The following is a 21,667-nucleotide window of genomic DNA, read 5'->3' on the forward strand; positions in this document are numbered from 1 at the left end:
GCCCAACATGAAACAAGGCGGCCATCTTGTAGTGTGTAAATAATATAACACAACAGTAGTATAATAGCTACATAACGCCCTCAGATGGGCAATTCCATTGTATCCAGTTAGGCAAAACATAATATATTTACAGAGATTAATGAAAGATAAAGCCGTGGATCGGCTTGAGTCCCCAATTATACATGTGCCAAATCACCTGTATAGAAAAGAAATTAAATTAGATCAATTCTCAAACCACACTATGAGCTGAACATAGCTAAAAGAGGGTTTCTGTCTGAGTGGGTATTCAGTGAGATGCATCGCGTGCAAAATTGGCCTGGGCAAGTATAGATGTTCACAATATGAACTACATGTCAAACGAAAATTTAGCATAATTCAAATCTAAACAAAATTGATAAAGTGCATATTATATACAGTGAGACTCGTGTATGTGAGGAGGCATTGGAAATAAGCTTCTACATTTCGCAAAATATTGGTGGTCATTATAAAGAGCCTGTTTGTGGGTTCTGTCGGGAGAAGCATATACTATCAGTCCAATAACCACATGATCTTTCTCACATACTATTATGTACACAGAACTACTATGTACAGAAAACGAATTGGATATATTGTTGTTGTTCAGAGCTACTATACACATAAGTTTACATATATTCCCAAGTGTGATAATCTGATAGGTTCTAATATCAGTATCATCAGTTTCACTATCACCTTGGGATAGTGTATATCATATATTTGCTGTTCACTTCCCTAGATGGAAAGCCATCTCCTCCCCACTGTTGAGACCTTTAGGATATTTGGTACATAGGTCAATGATGTAACGTGACTCTAGTCTCCTTAATCTACGTAATCGGTCACCTCCACGAACATTGTGGGGTACAGTATCGAGGCCGAAGTACTGAAGTTTACTTCGGTCTCGATGGTGTACTTCCGAAAAATGGCGAGCCACCGGATAAGTCTGATCAATTTTATCGATGGCTCGCATATGTTCCAATATCCTGAGCTTGATCTCCTTGATCGTGCTCCCAATGTAGCGTAAACCACAGGGGCACTGTAGGCAATATACAACGTACTGGGTGCTGCAGGTGATGAATTTATTGATATAGATTTTCTTGCCATTCTCCGGTATGGTATATGAGAGTACGCGTTTACTACCTGCGCACGCTTTGCAGCGGCCGCAGGGGTAAAAGCCACGTTGCTCCTTCAAGGTGTTCGTTCTCAAGGATACCTTTTCGAGATGGCTGTGCACCAGTGTGTCGCCCAAAGATTTAGCTTTGCTGAAGGTAAGGAGTGGGTGAGGTGGGAGATCTTCTTTGAGCACACTGTCTGTTAGAAGAATGTGCCAGTTCTTACGTAGCATGGCTCTGAAATTATCTGCACCTGTAGAGTAGGGAGTTATAACTCTGAACTTGCCTTGGTCATCACCTGGCTTGCCCCTACGGTTAACCTGATCGGTGTTACTCGTTAGGAGGGACTGTCTCTCTATTTTCCTAACTTTTTTCAGGGTGTTATGAAGCATGCTCTCGCCATATCCCCTAGCTCTGAATCGGGATATGCATTCCGAAGCAGCCGCTTCGAAATCAGAGGGTTTGGAGCAGTTCCTGCGGAGTCTTAGCAGTTCCCCGTAGGGGATGCTTCTGATTAATTGGGGTGGATGGCTACTGCTGGCGTGCAACGTAGAGTTACCAGCAGTCTGCTTTCTGAAGAGGTTAGTGTGGAGTTGGCCATCCTCTGCGTATATTTTAAGGTCCAGGTAGTCCGCTGCCACCGGACTTACTGTCCCAGAAAATTGCAGGTTCAGTTGGTTGTTGTTAAGTACATTGATGTACTCCCGAGCTGTCTCAGGTGTGCCTCTCCACACGATAAAGAGATCATCGATATATCGATGCCAACAGATTACTTTGCCCTCTTCTGCCCCAACTTTACAGCTCCTGGGTACCTGCTCCTCCCACCAGCCCACGAACAAGTTCGCGTAGCTGGGAGCGAAGCAGGTACCCATCGCCGTGCCAGACTTCTGGATATATAGCTGCTCCTCAAACAGGAATATGTTATTCTTTAGACAAAATTCTACGAACTCCAGAATCATTAAATTATGTCTGGAAAATCGTAGTTGGCGTTGTTCCAATGCCCATTTCACCGCCTCTAATCCATGACTATGATCGATGATAGTGTAGAGGCTGGTGATGTCTAGTACCATTAGAAGATAGTCCTGTTCCCACACCAGATTGTTCATTTTTATCAAAAAGTCTTTTGTGTCTCGTATATACGAGTCCAAGTTGGACACAAGAGGGAATAAGGTGTGGTCCACAAAGCGAGACATGTTCTCCGTGAGGCTCCCGATAGAGGAAATAATCGGGCGTCCTGGTGGATGGTCACGGTTTTTGTGAAGTTTTGGGAGGTGGTAGAAGGTTGGTATCATTGGGCAAGTGGCACGCAGGAACAGATGTTCATCCTTATTCAGCATATGTTGATTGTACCATTTTGAGATGAGTTTATCATATTCAATGATGCTCTGTTGGTAGATATCATTGGTGCATTTGGTATAGAAATTCTCATCTGAAAGTTGCCTCAATGCTTCCTTTGTGTAGTATTCACGGGTCATCAAAACCACGTTCCCGCCTTTATCAGAGGGCTTCACAATTATTTTCGTGTCCATAGTTAATTCTTTCAAGGCAGTTCTCTGATGTTCCGTGATGTTATGGTGGGGGTTCTTTTGGTTACTTTTCCGTAATTTCAATAGGTCATCATTCATCGCTTCCGAGAACACATCTATGGCATCCCAAGGGGATTGAGGAACAAAAGTGGACGGAGGTTTAAAACCACTATTTTCACTGTCCTGTTCGATACCCTGCAGTTCAGCTCTTTGTGCTGGATCCAAGTCTGCAAGGTCCTGTGTTTGTTCCATTTCAAGATCTGTTAAAATCTCAACTGAGCGTAAGTCTTTTCCTCTCAGTACATCTGATGCTGTTAATCTTTGCCCTTGGTTCTCTTTAGGTTGTAGATGTGGCCGCATTTTAAAGTACTTATGTAATTTAAGTTTGCGGGTGAAGCGGAACAGATCGATTTTTGTTTGGGTGTATTCCAACTCACTGCTAGGACAAAAGGTCAGTCCCAGACTCAGGACTTGTTCTTCTTCTTGTGTCAGTTCTTTTGGAGTGAGATTGACCACCGTTAGGTTAGTAGCCATGTCGTTGGTGAAAGAGTTGTCTGGGGGGTTGGTGGTGATGTTAGTTCCACTTGGATGATTGGCTATGGCTATTGTTTCTTGTTGGTACGTTTTCGATTGGTCCAACGGGGTGCTCGAGCACCTCTGCCTCTTCCTTTTGTTCCCCCCTCCTGCCCGTCTTGTTCTGCGTCCTTTTCTGCTCCTTGGATATCCGTGTCTGGGGGCTTGTTCTTCCCTCCTCGGAGCCATGTACTTTGAATTACTTCGTACTCCTCCTGAAAAGGAGTCTTGGTGCTTTTTCCCATCGTTTTGGGCCCCCTATTGGTGGTACGTGTGTCTGGGTCTGACTGATTTTCTTCACTTTCATTCTCAGTGATATCAGATTCGGAGGTGACTTCTCCGGTACCGCCAGTTGTTCCAGCACCTTCTTTTCTGCTCTTTTGGAGGGCTTTGCGAGGAGCGTCAAACTTTTTTGCGTATGTGAGGACGCGTCCAGTCAGATAGTCGTTGGCGTCTCTCTCGTATTTTTCCTGTTTGCGGAGCCTTATTTTAGATTCATACTTAATTAGCCTGGCCTTCATCTGTTCTTTCATTTGTGTGATGATAGTCACTTGGCTGGGATCAGTTTCGCTCTCAAGCTCATTATCAATCACTTGGATGTCTGCCAGTGCTCGCTCCCTATCGCTCCAAGCGTACTTCACCAATATTTTCAGTGTGCCCTCGCAATAATGAGCAGTATGTTCAAACCAATCCGTTAGCAGTTGCGGGTCCGGATTTTCATAGGAGGGAACAGTGTGGACTCTCAACCCCCTTGGTACTCGCTCTTCCTCAATGTAGTTAGTGAGGCTTGTTGCCTCCCACCATTTACGAATTTCCCTTTCGTGCAGGCGTTCCAATTTCGTATATATATATATATATCCAGCATGTCTCTCCTACGAAAATAGACGAGGAACCCAAAGGGGACGTTTGAAGAAACTTTATTGCGCAAGAGAATCCTCCGGTGGCGGCGAATGCATTTCGGACTGTGCCTTCATCAGCGCCCAGCACCGGCTAAGTGTGTCAATCAGGTTAGTCTTTCTTTGCTGCCATTTAAGTGATGTAGGCTGAACCGCTCCTCCCCCACTGGTGAATGCAGAACACCTGCTGTAGTCAGTTTTAATCTTGAGACTTCAGCACCCACAATGCCGTGTTGCAGCTAGCAGGTAGGTGGAAAATAGCGGGATAGGGTTTATAGTTCGTTCCTGCGGTTCCCCGATTTCAGCAGACATGATAGCACACCCTGCTGAGGCCTTGCACAAGAAGTCTCTCCTCCGGTCCCCTTCAACTGCCACGCCAAGGAGCCGGGATTCCGGTAAGCAGGGGCTCAGCGCGTGAAGCAGATCACCCGGAAGAGGTGGAACACCTCTAACTACTTGCTTCCTCCAAGATCTAAAGACGGGGGCCACACTTGTCCGTATCCGGACCAACAGAGATGCCGTGAAGCGTTGCCACTACTGGTCTGGTCCCAAACAATGTGGCAGGAGTATCCTCAAGTGCGCTACTGGCGAGCGCAGATATGTCCAGCATGTGTCTCCTACGAAAATAGACGAGGAACCCAAAGGGGACGTTTGAAGAAACTTTATTGCGCAAGAGAATCCTCCGGTGGCGGCGAATGCATTTCGGACTATGCCTTCATCAGCGCCCAGCACCGGCTAAGTGTGTCAATCAGGTTAGTCTTTCTTTGCTGCCATTTAAGTGATGTAGGCTGAACCGCTCCTCCCCCTCTGGTGAATGCAGAACACCTGCTGTAGTCCGTTTTAATCTTGAGACTTCAGCACCCACAATGCCGTGTTGCAGCTAGCAGGTAGGTGGAAAATTGCGGGATAGGGTTTAAAGTTCGTTCCTGCGGTTCCCCGATTTCAGCAGACATGATAGCACACCCTGCTGAGGCCTTGCACAAGAAGTCTCTCCTCCGGTCCCCTTCAACTGCCACGCCAAGGAGCCGGGATTCCGGTAAGCAGGGGCTCAGCGCGTGAAGCAGATCACCCGGAAGAGGTGGAATACCTCTAACTACTTGCTTCCTCCAAGCTCCAAAGACGGGGGCCAGACTTGTCCGTATCCGGACCAAAAGAGATGCCGTGAAGCGTTGCCACTACTGGTCTGGTCCCAAAGAATGTGGCAGGAGTATCCTGAAGTGCGCTACTGGCGAGCGCAGATATGTCCAGCATGTGTCTCCTACGAAAAGAGATGAGGAACCCAAAGGGGACGTTTGAAGAAACTTTATTGCGCAAGAGAATCCTCCGGTGGCGGCGAATGCATTTCGGACTGTGCCTTCATCAGCGCCCAGCACCGGCTAAGTGTGTCAATCAGGTTAGTCTTCATTTGCTGCCATTTAAGTGATGTAGTCTGAACCGCTCCTCCCCCGCTGGTGAATGCAGAACACCTGCTGTAGTCTGTTTTAATCTTGAGACTTCAGCACCCACAATGCCGTGTTGCAGCTAGCAGGTAGGTGGAAAATAGCGGGATAGGGTTTATAGTTCGTTCCTGCGGTTTCCCGATTTCAGCAGACATGATAGCACACCCTGCAGAGGCCTTGCACAAGAAGTCTCTCCTCCGGTCCCCTTCAACTGCCACGCAAAGGAGCCGGGATTCCGGTAAGCAGGGGCTCAGCGCGTGAAGCAGATCACCCGGAAGAGGTGAAATACCTCTAACTACTTGCTTCCTCCAAGCTCCAAAGACGGGGGCCAGACTTGTCCGTATCCGGACCAAAAGAGATGCCGTGAAGCGTTGCCACTACTGGTCTGGTCCCAAAGAATGTGGCAGGAGTATCCTCAAGTGCGCTACTGGCGAGCGCATATATGTCCAGCATGTGTCTCCTACGAAAAGAGACGAGGAACCCAAAGGGGATGTTTGAAGAAACTTTGTTGCGCAAGAGAATCCTCCGGTGGCGGCGAATGCATTTCGGACTGTGCCTTCATCAGCGCCCAGCACCGGCTAAGTGTGTCAATCAGGTTAGTCTTTCTTTGCTGCCATTTAAGTGATGTAGGCTGAACCGCTCCTTCCCCGCTGGTGAATGCAGAACACCTGCTGTAGTCCGTTTTAATCTTGAGACTTCAGCACCCACAATGCCGTGTTGCAGCTAGCAGGTAGGTGGAAAATAGCGGGATAGGGTTTATAGTTCGTTCCTGCGGTTTCCCGATTTCAGCAGACATGATAGCACACCCTGCTGAGGCCTTGCACAAGAAGTCTCTCCTCCAGTCCCCTTCAACTGCCACGCCAAGGAGCTGGGATTCCGATAAGCAGGGGCTCAGCGCGTGAAGCAGATCACCCGGAAGAGGTGGAATACCTCTAACTACTTGCTTCCTCCAAGCTCCAAAGACGGGGGCCAGACTTGTCCGTATCTGGACCAAAAGAGATGCCGTGAAGCGTTGCCACTACTGGTCTGGTCCCAAAGAATGTGGCAGGAGTATCCTCAAGTGCGCTACTGGCGAGCGCAGATATGTCCAGCATGTGTCTCCTACGAAAAGAGATGAGGAACCCAAATGGGACGTTTGAAGAAACTTTATTGCACAAGAGAATCCTCTGGTGGCGGCGAATGCATTTCGGACTGTGCCTTCATCAGCGCCCAACACCGGCTAAGTGTGTCAATCAGGTTAGTCTTTCTTTGCTGCCATTTAAGTGATGTAGGCTGAACTGCTCCTCCCCCGCTGGTGAATGCAGAACACCTGCTGTAGTCCGTTTTATTCTTGAGACTTCAGCACCCACAATGCCGTGTTGCAGCTAGCAGGTAGGTGGAAAATAGCGGGATAGGGTTTATAGTTCGTTCCTGCGGTTCCCCGATTTCAGCAGACATGATAGCACACCCTGCTGAGGCCTTGCACAAGAAGTCTCTCCTCTGATCCCCTTCAACTGCCACGCCAAGGAGCCGGGATTCCGGTAAGCAGGGGCTCAGCGCGTGAAGCAGATCACCCGGAAGAGGTGGAATACCTCTAACTACTTGCTTCCTCCAAGCTCCAAAGACGGGGGCCAGACTTGTCCGTATCCGGACCAAAAGAGATGCCGTGAAGCGTTGCCACTACTGGTCTGGTCCCAAAGAATGTGGCAGGAGTATCCTCAAGTGCGCTACTGGCGAGCGCAGATATGTCCAGCATGTGTCTCCTACGAAAAGAGACGAGGAACCCAAATGGGACGTTTGAAGAAACTTTATTGCACAAGAGAATCCTCCGGTGGCGGCGAATGCATTTCGGACTGTGCCTTCATCAGCGTCCAACACCGGCTAAGTGTGTCAATCAGGTTAGTCTTTCTTTGCTGCCATTTAAGTGATGTAGGCTGAACCGCTCCTCCCCCGCTGGTGAATGCAGAACACCTGCTGTAGTCCGTTTTAATCTTGAGACTTCAGCACCCACAATGCCGTGTTGCAGCTAGCAGGTAGGTGGAAAATAGCGGGATAGGGTTTATAGTTCGTTCCTGCGGTTCCCCGATTTCAGCAGACATGATAGCACACCCTGCTGAGGCCTTGCACAAGAAGTCTCTCCTCCGGTCCCCTTCAACTGCCACACCAAGGAGCCAGGACCCATACAGTAAAGGGACCCACTGAACACCAGATGATGTCTCCAACTCGAGTTGGTCAGCGCTCCACAGCTACTGGAGTGTAGCAACAGGTATCAAAGTTCTCCTCAGTCCCCCATATCAGGCAGAAGATTCTGCCTCCTCTCTCCCCATGCGCCGGGACCAGCACTGGGGGGCGACGCGAATGCCGTTTGCAGCAAATTGCCATGGTTTAACAGGAAGGTCGCGTAGCACCAGACCGAGAGGGCAGCCACACAAGCCAGCTCCTGCTAGCTGGCATAAACATAAACACCAGTCTCTCTCCCACCAAATCGGAAAAGAGTGTGACCATGCCTCGGGGGACAGAAAAAGCGGCTTTATTTGATAAAAATGTACAAGCATAAAAAGGGGGTCTCTGAAACGCTCAGCAGACGTGTTTCATCCTTCAAATGGATTCCTCAGTGCCTGTTTCAGATGTGTCCTTGTGAGGGGTTCTTTGCTGTGATGTTATATCAGCTGTGGCCACTCCCAGTCATGTGATCACGCCCCTCCCCTGCCTCACAGGCGTGATGCTTCCTGTGCTGTGCCTGCTCCTCCACTGCATGCTGGACAACGTAGTTCGCCTCAGGGACCTATACAGTGAAGGGACCCACTGAACACCAGGTGATGTCTCCAACTCGAGTTGGTCAGCGCTCCACAGCCACTGTAGTGTAGTAACAGGTAACACAGTTCTCCTAAGTCCCCATTATCAGGCAGAAGATTCTGCCTCCTCTCTCCCTATGCGCCGGGACCAGCAATGGGGTCGACGCGAATGCCGTTTGCAGCAAAGTACCAAGGTTTAACAGGAAGGTCGCGTAGCACCAGACCGAGAGGGCAGTCACACAAGCCAGCTCCTGCTAGCTGGCATAACCATAAACACCAGTATCACTCCCACCAAATCGGAAAAGAGTGTGACCATGCTCCGGGGGACTGAAAAAGCGGCTTTATTTGATAAAAATGCACAAGCATAAAAAGGGGGTCTCTGAAACGCTCGGCAGATGCATTTCATCCTTCAGATGGATTCCTCAGTGCCTGTTTTAGATGTGTCCTTGTGAGGAGTTCTTTGCTGTGATGTTATATCAGCTGTGACCACTCCTAGTCATGTGATCACTCCCCTCCCCTGCCTCACAGGTGTGATGCTTCTTGTGCTGTGCCTGCTCCTCCACTGCATGCTGGACAACGTAGTTCGCCGCAGGGACCCATACAGTGAAGGGACCCACTGAACATCAGGTGATGTCTCCAACTCGAGTTGGTCAGCGCTCCACAGCCAGTAGTGTAGCAACAGGTAACAAAGTTCTCCTCAGTTCCCCTTATCAGGCAGAAGATTCTGCCTCCTCTCTCCCCATGCGCCGGGACCAGCACTGGGGGGGTGGGGGGGGGGGGGGTGACGTGAATGCCGTTTGCAGCAAAGTACCAAGGTTTAACAGGAAAGTCGCGTAGCACCAGACCGAGAGGGCGGTCACACAAGCCAGCTCCTGCTAGCTGGCATAAACATAAACACCAGTCTCTCTCCCACCAAATCGGAAAAGAGTGTGACCATGCTCTGGGGAACTGAAAAAGCAGCTATATTTGATCAAAATGCACATATATATATATAAAAAACCACCAGAACAAAAATTGGCTTATATGCTGCATTGAGTAACATCATAATAATGTGTTTCAATAATCGATAATGACTTTACATGTACTTTACTGCAAATATCTTGATTATGTTTTGAAACAAGTAAGAATCCCCTTTTTTCCACTCAAAAAAATGGCGTTCACCTTTTGGCCGTAGTGTGTAAATAAAGTTGACTGTCTAGAGGAGTAATAGAAATGGTAGAAGGGCACGCTAACTTAGTTTAAAAAGAAGGTCTAGACATCAGGACTCTATGGTCCAGTGGAAGGCTAGTGAAGCCGTAACGCGTAGGCCGTCCAATTTTGCACGAAATTTTGCACATGGTGTGTAAAAACAAATAAAAGAACTGTGAAAAGCTTACCTGCTGCTGTGCCGTGACTTCTACCGGTGGTGAACCAGAGGGCAAGGAGATTCAAAGCTTCAAAGCAATATATATATATATATATATATATATATATATATATATATATATATATATATATATATATTACCTACTGGCGTTCGCCAGTAGGTATATATAGTTAGGATAAATTCCCTATGGGACTTTTGAAAATTCTATGTCTAATAACTTTGGCGTTTGTGGATGGAATCGGCTGAAATTTTCAGGAAAATGGCACATTTTGTTTCTGAGCAGCTCCTGAAAATTTGGTGGGGTTTCGTCAAGGGGGGGCTGAGAAAAAAGGGGGGTCCCAAAACGCGTTTTTTGCATTGAGTTTTCCATAGGGCGGTTGGACTCACTTTTAGCTCGAACGGCTGAATGGATTTGCACGAAACTTGGCAAAATTGTAGGGACTGTTAGCCCGATGTGCCTTTGCTAGGTCTCAATATATGTGCTCCAGTAGTTTTTGAGAAATTAACGTTCAAACCAAGATATATATCTGTAACAGCGCTCTGGGCAGCGATCCGGTCCGCTTACTTTTCGCTTATCGGAACTTTGCGCGCAGAAAGCTGATTGGCTCTCCGGTGTCTGTCAACATTCTAAACAGTCCGGAGCGGACGCCATCTTGTCTCTCGGTAGGATCGAGAGAGAAGAAGAGGTGGAAAACGAAGGGGGAATTTAATGAAAGGGGGCAAGGTATCCCCCTCTTGACCCCCTAGGAATGTTGTTGGGGTTATTAAAGGGTCCCGTGGGGAAAATAAAAAAAAAATGATTTTTCACGGTAGAAGCGCGGCCGCGAACTGGTAGCGAAACGGGAATTCGCCATTTTGTGCTTCGTAAATTAAATTACTAGTTATAAGTGGGTGCGGGAGACGTATCCTAATCCCCTATGTTTCCTGAGGGTGGGTGAGGAGGCTGATATATGTTGATACATCTCTTCCAGCGGCTGTGCGTGAGCTTTTTTTTTTTTTTTGCTGCGTGACAGTCCGGAGCGGCCGCCATCTTGTCTCTCGGTAGGATCGAGAGAGAAGAAAAGGTGAAAAACTAAGGGGGAATTTAATGAAAGGGGGCAAGGTATCCCCCTCTTGACCCCCTAGGAATGTTGTTGGGGTTATTAAAGGGTCCCGTGGGGAAAATAAAAAAAAAATGATTTTTCACGGTAGAAGCGCTTCACGGGCCGCGAACTGGGCCGCAAACTGGTAGCGAAACGGGAATTCGCCATTTTGTGCTTCGTTAATTAAAGTACTAGGTATAAGGGGGTGCGGGAGACATATCCTAATCCCTTATGTTTCCTGAGGGTGGCTGAGGAGGCTGATATATGTTGATATATCTCTTCCAGCGGCTGCGCCATCTTGCCTTTTTTCGAATGCCACAATTTTGTCGTGCACGGCAGCCATTTTAGATGCCAGGCTGGTCCCAGGCTATCACCTACCCCTGCGGATGTAGTTTATGGCCCCAGCTGTAGAGAATTCAGACATGCCAATCCTCCTGATTCAGGCGTGTGAGTACTGATTTCAGTGCTAGTCTCCCGCCTCCCGATTTCTGCAAGCAAAAACCCGGGGGCATATTACGAAGAACTAGCGATAATTTTTGTCTATAACTTGTTTAGAGACAAAAATTATCGCCGCACATCGGCGATTTTTATCGCAGATAAACCTTGCTATTATCGCAGAAAAGTCAGCGATATTCATGTATTATCGAGCAAATGCTCTTAGCCATGTTATCCACCTCCCATTGGATAACATGGCTAAGAACTGCTCAGGGCAGGTGTTAGATTTTGGAGATATTCGCGCTTAGCGCGAATATCTCCAAAAGTTGGTAATAGAAGGTAGCGATGTTAGGGACTGTTTCCAGTCGCTAACATCTTGGCACGCCACTTTGCATGTCATTAGTGATAAGTATCACTGACATGCAAAGCCGGGCCCAAGATGGTCGCTATCTCCTTTTAGGTGTCACTAACTGGTGTTAGCGACAGCTTGATAATAGGGAAATAATTTTATCTCCGCTTTCATTGTTTTTAAAGCCAAAAAAGCGGAGATAAACCCCCTTGCTAATATGCCCCACGATTCCTTGGGGGTTTCAGCTGATAGGGCTTGGTATTGTGTTACATGGTAATTTTTCCATGAAACGTCAGAGGGTCGATGTAGGGGTTCTAGAAGAGGTGATAAACCATTTAAGCCTCATGAACAAGCGCATGGTCTTTTAAAGATTTCTGAAGTACTCGGGGCGGCGGTGTGTGTGTGCCCTCTTTCAGGAGCGGGCGGGGGGGCACTGCCAGCAACTTGCCAGGTCAGGTAGTGTTCAACACGTGCATCACCCTTTCTCTGCTTGCTATTGCGCTCCATGCTTCGGAAAGGTAAGAAAAAGAACGTGCATTTGAGTTTGAAATGTCCGATCCTGCAGCAGCACACTTCCAAAGCCCACACATGACAATAACCCGATTCAAGGCCCCATTCACCCGTTTTTCAAAAAATAGATAACAGTCCAACAAAGTAAGGTTATAAAACTTTATTAACTTTTAACGATAATGAACAGAACAAAAACTAAAAACATTTAAACATTTATTAACACAAAAAGCAACAATGGTTAGAAGCTGTCTTTTGTGCGAATAGTCCCAAGGCAGCACAACGTGCAGAGTTCTGGACGGCACCCAGGTGATGTCGCCTGGGTGCCGCACTGGTTTAGGGATCCTACAATGCTGCTCCGAAAATTGGCGTGGGGTGTCCCGGGTGGGGCGGGGGGAGGCCTCGTCAGTAGCGGTCTGTTGTGCGAATAGTCCCAAGGCAGCACAACGTGCAGAGTTCTGGACGGCACCCAGGTGATGTCGCCTGGGTGCCGCACTGGTTTAGGGATCCTACAATGCAGCACAGAAAAACAGCGTGGGGCGTCCCGGGTGGTGCGGGGGGAGGCCTCGTCAGTAGCGGTCTGTGTCCAGTGTCACATGGCTGACACAACATGTACGACAGGCACCCAGGTGATGTCCAGTAAACTGCCGCACTGGTTTTGGTATCCTACAATGCTGCTCCGAAAATTGGCGTGCGGCGGCCCGGGGGGGGGGGGGGAGGCGGCGTGAACGGGCCTCCCCAGGTGGCGGCCATCTAGCTGAGTTGCGTCTCGCTCACCATGTTGTGGAGTTGCTCCCACTCTTGCAGTGCAGCGATAGGCGGCTGCCACATGGTTGTCAAAATGGCGGACGGCTCTTCGGTTTTGGGCCTGGTCCACTGAAATGGCCCTGGGACACCTTGGAAGTCGGACGCTTGCCTGCTAGGGCTTGGGCTCCATTCTCGAAAAGCGTCCCCTCAGCCGTGAAGATTGTATAAAAGTCTTGGGGGCCCCCGACTCCCGCAGGCTTCCGGTGGGGAGCGGCTGCCATGATTGCTCGCGGAATGACCACGACGGAGCCACGAGATGGTGGTGCTCTCATGCTGACGCCAGCTTCAGTCTGAATGATCCAGAAACAAGGTGGGGCTTTCATCGTTTGGGAAAAAAAAATGTTCTAAACCAATGAAAAGTGTTATTTTTAGGTCATATGACCAAGCCTTCCATCTTTAGGAAACCAAAAGTAAAATGAACCAATGAAAAGTTTTATAAACAAGTCACATGACCTGTTATGCGACATAGGGCTACAAAAAGCGTAGAAAATCCGTTGGCACGTGAGGCGGCGTCAGTAGCGGACCGATGTGCGAATAGGCCGAAGGCAGCACAACGCGCCGAGATCCGGATGGCACCGAGGTGGTGTCCAGCAAATTGCCGCACTGGTGTGGCCATCCTACAATGCTGCGCCGAAAGACGGCGTGTCCAGCAGAATTGCGGTCACTGTTGCGGTACAGTGACTCGAACGCGCCGAGATCCGGATGGCGCCGAGGTGGTGTCCAGCAAATTGCCGTACTGGTGTGGCCATCCTACAATGCTGCGCCGAAAGACGGCGTGTTCTGCTGAGTTCCGGTTACTCTTCCGGCACAGTGACTCGAACGCGCTGAGATCCGGATGGCACCGAGGTGGTGTCCAGCAAGTGGCTGCACTGGTGTGGCCATCCTACAATGCTGCGCCGAAAGATGGCGTGGGGTGCCCCGTTGGCTTATGAGGTGATGTCAGTAGTGGACTGATGTGTGAATAGGTCGGAACCAGCACAAGGCGCCAAGATCCGAATGGCAAGTCCTGGATGTTGAGTGCCTCAGTTGAGAGTTCTGAGCAGTGCTTGCAAGACTGTCTGAAGCTTATTTGCACCTGCTGCAGCTTCACTAGGTCCGGCGGAACTTGTTGCCTTTTCCTTTGTGCTTCTTTTCCTACAATGCGTTTCTTCTGAAGACACGACCAGGTCCCTGAATGTGTGCAGGGGGACGCTATTGAATGAATGAACGCGCCAAGATCTGGATGGCACCGAGGTGGTGTCCAGCAAATTGCCGCACTGGTGTGGCCATCCTACAATGCTGCGCCGAAAGTCGGCGTGGGGTGCCCCGTTGGTTTATGAGGTGATGTCAGTAGCGGACCGATGTGTGAATAGGTCGGAACCAGCACAAGGCGCCCTGCACTGTTGAGCCTTTTTCAATGTCTGTTTTTTGTTCTTTCCCCTCCATCAAAAACAAAACAAAAATACAAGGCGCCAAGATCCGAATGGCAAGTCCTGGATGTTGAGTGCCTCAGTTGAGAGTTCTGAGCAGTGCTTGTAAGACTGTCTGAAGCTTATTTGCACCTGCTGCAGCTTCACTAGGTCCGGCGGAACTTTTTTCCTTTTCCTTTCTGCATCTTTTCCTACAATGCGTTTCATCTAAAGACACGACCAGGTCCCTGAATGTGTGCAGGGGGACGCTATTGATTGAATGAAAATGGCGGCTTGACACAAAGCTGACTCAAGCGTTACTGTTGGTGCTATACAGACAAAAATTGGTTTTCAGTTTGTACATTCTTCAGGTTTTTTTTTCCATCCAAGTCTGATTGAGAGTTTGTAGAAAAATGGCTTCAGATTTTCCACATACTACTCTTCAACATTCTTCCTAAATGTAACAATGTGAAACTCACTAGGAGAACGGCTGTTTCTGTTTCCTTTCAAAATGCTGCCACCAATATTTTCTGAATGGAAGACACCATCTTGTAACATAAAGGGCCGAAAGGGGTTCTGGTCTGGCCGATGGTTGGTGGAGACATTTTGACTATATCTTGGACCTGCCCGGCCTCGCCCAAAATGGCGCCGGTATAAATGGGACTCGTAACTCTTTGCCCGCAAATGTATATCTAGAAAATGTTATTGTAAGTGGCCCTGTCGTATTTTAATTACAAAATGTACGTCCACCGATTCCGCAACTGTTAGACACCTTTGTTCTTGTCACCTAATGGCCCGCTCGTTACGTTCTTCTACAGTGTAAATGTCTCCTCATCATATACGATTTGAGTTTGCTCCGTGGCCGGCCCACGTGGTTATAGGCCCGTATTTGTATACTGACATTTTCACAATAAAGGTTTTTAAAACAAAACACGGTAGTAGTATTTTCATTTGTAAAGTTTTTACTTTTAGTGACTGTTTTCGAATCAGTAAAAGGCAAGTGAAATAAAGCAGTCCAATTACATGACGGATAAAAGGTATAATATGTAGGAACGCAGTAAAGATAAATGGTCAAGGGCAGTTGTGTTTTTCATGTCTGCAACATAAAGTGATCGATAAGAATCTGATAATCAGGCGCATCGGCGACTAAGACAGCAGGCCGAATCTCTTTTACTCAACGGCTCCGTCATGGAAGGAAGAAACGCCCTTTTTCTCGAAAAAGGAATATATTTTACTTGCCAGACAGTTGTAAATTTTCCGGGAAAGTACATTAGCCTGGAATATTATAACATATGTTTGAAAAAAAAATATTGTTCGAAAATAATAAAAAGCGTAATTTTTAGGTCATATGACCAAGCTTTTCATCATTAAATTAACAAAAGTAAAATGAACCAATGAAAAGTTTTATTAACAAGTCACATGACCTGTTATGCTTACGTTACGCGCTGCGCGCCGCGCCTCGGATCACTTCCGGGTGCGCTAACGCGGCGTGTCATAAAACGCATTACGCGACAACGTAGGTCAAGAATATAGTCTAAATGTCTCCACCAACCAGCGTTCAGAACACAACCCCTTTCAGCAGTCCAAAAAGTTCTGTTAAATGACAACAGAGGGGACAGGCAACAAGAACCATCAGTCAAAGAGGGGAGGGCAAGTTCTTCTCTTCCGGGTCATGTTGGGGCGCTACCGGAACTGATCGAATTGGTAGTCTACAGTGTTTCTGGATGTTTCAGACTAAAGCTGGCGTCAGCATGAGACCACTACCATCTCGTAGCTCCGTCGTGGCCATTCCACGAGCAATCATGGCAGCCGCTCCCCACCAGAAGCCTGCGGGAGTCGGAGGCCCCCATGACTTTTGTAGAATCTTCACGGCTGAGGGGACGCTTTTCGAGAATGGGATCCAAGCCCTAGCAGACAAGCGTCCGAGTTCCAAGGTGTCCCAGGGCCATTTTAGTGGACCAGGCCCAAAACCGAAGAGACGGCCGCCATTTTGAGAGTCCTGTGGCAGCCGCCTATCGCTGCACCGCTAGAGCGGGCGCATCTCAACTACATGGTGAGCGAGACGCTGTAGTCGCAAGAGCGGGCGGAAAAGAGCTGAATGGCGGAAGAGGCACAGTGTAGCAAAAGCGGGCGGAATGGCAACTAAAACGATAAAGGGGCGCCTCACTACAGCTTGTCTTCAGGTCAAACGGATTGTGGGACAAGGTCCAGAATTGAAGAGTCATCAAAAGGCAAAAAGTACCGCCGGACCCCGGGAGCCGGCCGCCTATGTCGGGGGCGATCTCAGGCTACACCAGTGCTATAAGACTTGGGGAGGGTGTCGGAGCCAAGCGTCTTCTCCGAGTCCATGGCCATCACAGCGCCCCTCAGGGGTCTCCGTCAAGCTGTTTAGGAAGGTAACATATCATTTTGTTTTCTAATGCAGTCAGGTCCACAAACGACACTCACTTACTTTGAGAATAGTGAAGCTGCAGTAGGAGGAAATAAGCTTCAGACAGTGTTACAAGCGCTGCTCAGAACTCTTAACTATGGCACCCAACATCCAGAACTTATGCTATTTGAGAATGGTAGTGACATCGAAGCATCTCGGGGACCAAAACCATTAACGTACTTTCACGTATGAAAATCTTACTTGGGGAGGGGGCAGGAGCGAAGCGCCCCCTCCCAGTCAGCGCCACCACACCGTATGTTGAAAATCTGAAGCCATCGTTCTACAAAGTCAATCAAACTTGGATTGAAAAATCTAGAAAAATGTACAAACTGAAAACCAGTTTTGGTCTGCATAGCATCAGTAACAACGCTTGAGTCAGCTTTGTGTCAAGCCGCCATTTTGATTCAACAAAGCACAGGCATTGAAAAAGGCTGAAATTCAGAACTCTAAACTATGGCACCCAACATCCAGGAGCTTGCTATCCGGATCTTGGAGCCTTGTGCTGTTTTCGATCTATTCACACATCGGTCCACTACTGACATCATCTTATAAACCAACGTTATGTAAATAGTTTTTTAATAAAATGTTTTACCCTGTTTCTTTGCTGGTGTGTTGTCTATATTTTTAATATTTGCATAGGGTTTGTCATTATTTTGTGCGGGATGGGTGATGGAGCCGAGCTGTCTTGCAGCCCTCATGGTGTGGAGCTCAGTTCATCTCACTATTTTCGTATTTCTCAAGAAGGGTTGTTCCTAATATTTCTATTTTAGCGAGGTCAAAAAGAGATCCAATTAGTGGCCTACTGATTTTGCTCGATTACTTTTATTTTTTTACACGATTTTTCACTATCTGCAAAGACTAAACAGAGTATTGCGACTTTGTGCTTGTTTGTAAATAGAGAATGATCCAAAGAGAACCAATTCTAAAACAGTAAATGCTTGGACAACAATCAATCAAATGGAGAGACAAGGAGGTACGACGGATTACAACGGGGGTAAAGGCCTGCGTTAACTACCCTTCTGTATCTGCAAAGAGAGAGTACTACTAAGGCAAAAGAGGGGAGTGGGGGGGGGGGCAGCGTTCAAAGCACATCAGCGTGCATAAATACGAAAATGTTTTTATCTATCACGTACTTGACATTTTAAAGCTTTTCATATTTGCTATTAAAAAACCAATGAAATTCACAGAAAAAAACATAGGTTATAGTGGATATATAGTTAGGAATTTGCATTTACAAAACCTTGAAAATTCAATGAAAAAACCATAGGTTATAGGCCATATATAGTTAGGAATTAGCATTTACAAAACCTTATTTTACTCGCATAAAACCATTGAAATTCCATATATAGTTAGCTAACTATAAGCGCTAACTATATATCGCGCACCCGCAATCCACTGCTGATGATGTCACATATTACATCATTCATGACATGGTCAGTGACATCACTGATGACATCACTGATGACATCTCAAATGACATCACTGATGACAACTCAAATGATATCAATGATGACATCTCAAATGACATCACTGATGACAACTCAAATGACATCACTGATGACATCTCATTTGTCATCACTGATCACATCACTCATGTGATAATACAATGAACCTCTTCAGACTCTAATATAACCTTACATACACTCAGTATAAACAGACACTCACAGACTGTCACTCATCCATGGAGTTACTCACACACCTAGTCAGTCATGCAAAGAATCAATCACACCTCCATTTCCTCAACTATACAGTTATACACATCTTACTTATTCAAACATATAATAACACATATTTACTCTCTTATATAATCCCTGATACAAGCTCACAGTGATCGATACAGCCACTCACACATTCACTGGCTCTTATGTTCAGTTATTTATATATCTCAACTCTCACATGTATTGTGTTTTACATACGTACTTACTTGCACATGTAGCAATGAGAAATCCATTCACTCACCAACACACCCATGCACAGTCAACCGCCCATATAGCTGTTTCCACATGCACTCTTGAACTCATACTCCTAGTGAATCAACTGCTTACACATCTATGCACAGAGTCACGCACCTCCCAGCCACCCACACACACACTCAGCCTCCCATTCAAATACTTGGGCAACCAATCAATAACCCATATGGCCACTCTTATAGCTACTGATCAACACATGCAGCAGCTTACACAACAACAAACATACTGATGCACGAATTAAGACAGTTTAGTCACTAACCCATGTACTCAGTGAGACACATTTAATCACTCACTCATACAGTCAGTCATGCACCTACTAAATTCTTCATCCAGACACTTATACATCCACTCATTCTTCAATATGTGAAACATATTTAAACTTTACAGACACATACAATCACTGGATGTTGTGATCAGTGATGTCATCAGTGATGTCACTGACCATGTCATGAATGATGTAATATGTGACATCATCAGCAGTGGATTGCGGGTGCGCGATATATAGTTAGCGCTTATAGTTAGCTAACTATATATGGAATTTCAATGGTTTTATGCGAGTAAAATAAGGTTTTGTAAATGCTAATTCCTAACTATATATGGCCTATAACCTATGGTTTTTTCATTGAATTTTCAAGGTTTTGTAAATGCAAATTCCTAACTATATATCCACTATAACCTATGGTTTTTTCTGTGAATATATATATATATATATATATATATATATATATATATATATATATATATATATATATACACACACACACACACCCACACACACACACACACACACACACACACACGCATACATACATACACACACACACACACTTACCTTAAATATACTTACCTTTCCTTATGAAGGCATCTGTGAACCTCAAACGGCAGCAACTCGGGCAAACAGGGATATTGGAAACGCAATCAAAGGAAAACACGGAAAACAAAGCAAAATCAGGAGTCAACCTCTCAAATTTGAAACTCACTCCGGCTGAGACTGCTGTACTCAATTTGGGACTTTCATATTGCCCTCCGTGAAACATGAATTATGCTGATACTCGCATGAATGTATACAGATTCACAAGAAAACTTAAACTCAAAAAGTTTTTCGAACAACATCCTAAAAAGAACACTTTATCTGTAACAACATCCAGCCCCTCTTCTGCCAGCAGCCAAAGTCAGGCTACCTTCAATACTCTTTGGGACTTACAAAACCAGTCTTCTTCAGGGAATATGAGGGAAGTTCCTTTAGAACAAACTGAACAACGGATTACACCTTTCAAGCCCAAATCAACTTTTCAACCGATTATGGTTCATGACAATCTAGACACATTTCAGGAGAGTGTGGTCCGTGATATAAAACATCTATACACCACAATCAACAAAAAGAAGTTTCACATTTCCAAACAAAATCGATGCTATAAACAACTGATCGTGAAACTCAAAAAGGATTACAACATCATTGTAAAGCAGGCCAATAAGGGCGGGAATGTGGTCCTATGGCCCAAAGACATGTATCTCCAACAGGCGGATTTACAACTTAATGATGTGGCGTGTTACCGCAGAAGCAATATCCAGATTGTCAAAAACACATGGGTTGAACAACATCAAAAGCTCCAGATATGGAGAAGTGCTGAGCTACTTTCACATGAGGAGTTCAAATACCTCAAAAAGACCATCCGATTATTCCCTCATTCTATCTGATCCCTAAAATTCATAAAGACAGTGATATACCACCGGGCCGCCCCATCATTTCGGCCATAGACAGCTCTTTGGAACATGTTTCAAAGTACATAGACTTCTTTTTACAGAGCCATGTCAAAAATCTCAAATCCTATGTTAGGGATTCATTTGACTTTTTGAGCAAGATTGAACATTTTGTTTGGGAAGAAAACATGGTACTCATGACTTTGGATGTTTCATGCCTTTATACCTCGATCCGACATGACGATGGACTCAAGGCCTTGGACTATTACTTAAACAGAGACTTACCTCATCCTACGGCACATAACAAGATGCTAGTGGAAATGACTAAAATGTGCCTCGAGCAGAACTTTTTTATCTTCAATGGCGCAATTTATCATCAGGTTAGAGGTGTGGCGATGGGGGCCTGCTTCTCACCTAGCTACGCGTGTTTACACGTTGGGCTATGGGAGGAGCAGGTCCTAGTCGGTCAAGATCATGATTTCATTTCTAACAATATTGTTTTATATTTGCGTTACATTGATGACATTTTTTTGATTTGGAGGGGTAGTCAAGATAGTGCCAAGGCTTTTGTTGATTTGATTAATTTGAACACTTTCAATCTCAACTTTACTGTAAATTTAAGCTCTGAATCCATTTGCTTTTTGGATGTCGAGGTATTTGTGGAGGGTACTGCCCTCAATACGAGACTTTACAGGAAGCCGAGTGCAGGAAATACCATCCTGCACTCCAATAGCCAACACCCAGCCCACTTAATTCGGAGCATTCCCTTTGGAGAGATGCTCTGAATAAGGAGAATCTGCAGTACAGATGCCGAATGTGCGGCTGCACAGGAGGCATGCAGGTTACGTTTCCTGGCGAGGGGCTATTCCACTGAAAATCTCACCAAAGCGATCAGACGTTCCAATGCAGTGAGTAGACAGGAGGCACTGATTCTTAAAACTAGAAACACCCATTTGGATGCTTCCTTGACGGAGGATGCTCAAATCAGTTCCCCACGAGTTATTTTGACATTTAACCGTCAACATGGGGCTCTTCGCAAAATTATAAATAACAATTGGAACCTGGTTCGAAGTGATCCAGTGATTGGTCACAAAGTGGATATCAAACCAGTTCTAACATTTAGAAGATCCCCTTCAATGTCAAAGACTCTAGTCAGTAACACCTTGGAACCCAAGACCTCTACCACCTGGTCAGTACTAAAGAAGGGCTTCAAGGCATGTCCTCAGTGCAAAGCCTGCCGCTTTGGCAGTAATAGGACCCATTTTAAAAGTCCTTTCCATGAACATCCCACTGCCATCT

This window comes from Lissotriton vulgaris, chromosome 4_1 (assembly GCF_964263255.1).
Source record: "Lissotriton vulgaris chromosome 4_1, aLisVul1.2, whole genome shotgun sequence".
Classification (NCBI taxonomy): domain Eukaryota; kingdom Metazoa; phylum Chordata; class Amphibia; order Caudata; family Salamandridae; genus Lissotriton; species Lissotriton vulgaris.